Source organism: Triturus cristatus, chromosome 3_2, assembly GCF_964204655.1.
Source record: "Triturus cristatus chromosome 3_2, aTriCri1.1, whole genome shotgun sequence".
NCBI lineage: Eukaryota > Metazoa > Chordata > Amphibia > Caudata > Salamandridae > Triturus > Triturus cristatus.
Genome location: NC_140584.1, coordinates 1,025,910,325 through 1,025,912,824, shown reverse-complemented (window position 1 = coordinate 1,025,912,824; position 2,500 = coordinate 1,025,910,325). Strand labels below are relative to the sequence as shown.

Here is a 2,500-nt window from a genome sequence, read left to right as displayed (position 1 = left end):
GGGGGCTGGTTTACCTGCTAGGTCCCTCCTATGGGTGGGACCAGGGAGGGGGGTGGTTACACCCCCTTCCCTTTGTCCAGTTTCGCGCTGGGGCTGGAGTGCCCCAGCACCGGTTTGAACCGGGCTATGCATGGGACACCTTGTGTGCCCCAGGCAGTGTCTCGTTTCTTTCATCCCTCCCTGCCCCAATACTCTAAATCCTGTCTGGGGTGGTGCTAGCACCTCCCAAGGCAGGAAACCTATTGTCCATGCCTCCCTCGCTGGAAGGACTCCCAGCAGCAGGAGGTCAGACTTGTGTCCGTGGCAGCAGCATCCATTTTGTGATGCTGGGGCTCTGGTTAACTTTAACCGGGTAAGTAGGATTTCAACATGTCTTCTCCCTCTAGAAGGGGGGAATACTATCCTCATCACCAGAAATGGTGTGGGGGTAGTATTCCACAGTGTTAGACACCTTACACAACATGTTTTGATAAAGCCAAACCATAGTTACCATAACCGTTTAAGATTATAAGGCACTTTAAGAGTATATGGTAGGCGATATCATAGAACAGCTATAAGGACATGGTTCCGAAAGCTGCAGACAGGCTCAGCTCATGCTAGAGCACCATCTCACATGTTACCAAGCACTCTGCCTCCAGGATTGTTAAGGCCTGCCATAGGAGTGGCTGACAGGTTACCCATGTGTCTATATGTGAGGTAGGTATAGGGATACTACACCTAAGCAAGGGGTGCTTACACGACCTTGCCCCAGCTGAGTGATCAGCCAGTTGTGTCATGATGGGAGGCCAGCCAGGGGTGGCATAATACAAGCTGCAGCCCCTGGTAGGCCTAGGGTACACCTATGCCCTGGGTACCTAAGGTACACTGTACAGGGCCCCATAAGGTGATCCTTACCAATTGGGTTATGTACCTAAAGTACATAGTATGAATTTAGAGAGAGAACAGCTGGGCTGTGGGTCTGATTAGCAGGCCCACAGCCACATCTAAGTCGAAAACCAATAAAGCAAAAGCAAAAAGTGGGGGTGACCATAGGAAGCAGACCCTACTCTCCTACAGCGGCTCCACTCAGGCCCTCGCCTGGGCTTCCGTGCGCACCGCAGCGGCCCTCCTACTCGTCGTGGCTTAGCCCCCGCAGCTCTCAGCGACGGCCGGGTATGGGCTCGACGCTCCAGCGCCCTCCATTTTCAGGGCTATTTGATTCAGCAGGTGAGTTGTTACACACTCCTTAGCGGATTCCGACTTCCATGGCCGTCCTGCTGTCTATATCAGCCAACACCTTTTCTGAGGTCTGATGAGTGTCAGCATCGGGCGCCTTAACCCGGCGTTCGGTTCATCCCGCAGCGCCAGTTCTGCTTACCAAAAGTGGCCCACTAGGCACTCGCATTCCATGCCCGGCTCCACGCCAGCGAGCCGGGCTTCTTACCTATTTAAAGTTTGAGAATAGGTTGAGATCGTTTCGGCCCCAATCATTCACTTTACCAGATAAAACTGGGGGCTCCGAGCGCCAGCTGTCCTGAGGGAAACTTCGGAGGGAACCAGCTACTAGATCGTTCGATTAGTCTTTCGCCCCTATACCCAGGTCGGACGACCGATTTGCAAGTCAGGACCGCTACGGATCTCCACCAGAGTTTCCTCTGGCTTTGCCCTGCCCAGGCATAGTTCACCATCTTTCGGGTCCAATCACGCACGCTTACGCTCCACCTCCCCGACGGAGCGGGCGAGACGGTCCGGAGGTGCGCCCGCCGCAGGAAGCGCGGCGGGATCCCACCTCAGCCGGTGCGCGTCGGCCCTCACCTTCATTGCGCCACAGGGTTTCGCTCGGCCCTCCGACTCGTGCACGTGTTAGACTCCTTGGTCCGTGTTTCAAGACGGACTGGGTGGGTAACCGACATCGCCGCAGACCCCTGGTGCCAGGCGTGGGCCTTCCCGCCTGGCGGCGCGACGCGGTCGGAGCGCACTGAGAACAGTCGACAGTCGCGCCGGGAGCAGGGGGCCCCGTCCCCCCTTCGACTGCCCCGGCGCGCCCCTCGGGACGGCTGGGAACGAGTGCCCGGGGAGGGAATCTCCCTCGGCCCCGCGGACACGGCGAAGCTGCTGCTAGGGGGGCTGTAACACCCTCCGCCGGAGCAGAGGGCCACCTGCCACCCTGAAGCCTTCCCAGCCAACCCGGAGCTGGTCGCGGCACACCGCCGCAGAGGAAATGTGCCCTGCGAGGGCCGGGTGGGGCCCGGGCGCCGGTCCCGCGGAGGGGATCCGGAACTCCCAGGCCACCGACCTTCCCGCCGTGTTGAATCCTCTGGGTGGACTGCACGGACCCCACCCGTTTACCTCTCGACGGTTTCACGCCCTCTTGAACTCTCTTTTCAAAGTTCTTTTCAACTTTCCCTTACGGTACTTGTTGGCTATTGGTCTCGCGCCCGTATTTAGCCTTAGATGGAGTTTACCACCCACTTTGAGCTGCATTCCCAAGCAACCTGACTCCGAGAAGACCCGATCCCGG

The 2,500-nt window shown here is 58.0% G+C and overlaps 1 protein-coding gene and 1 pseudogene across 2 annotated transcripts in view; one reads left to right on the top strand and one right to left on the bottom strand.

The window, feature by feature from the left end:
• The window catches only part of TRIM50 (tripartite motif containing 50), a 145,419-nt gene that overhangs the window by 19,948 nt on the left and 122,971 nt on the right, over positions 1–2,500 (top strand). The gene's annotated exons all lie outside the window — the stretch shown is intronic.
• LOC146859028 (28S ribosomal RNA) overlaps positions 1–2,500 on the bottom strand; it is a 6,202-nt pseudogene that overhangs the window by 3,474 nt on the left and 228 nt on the right.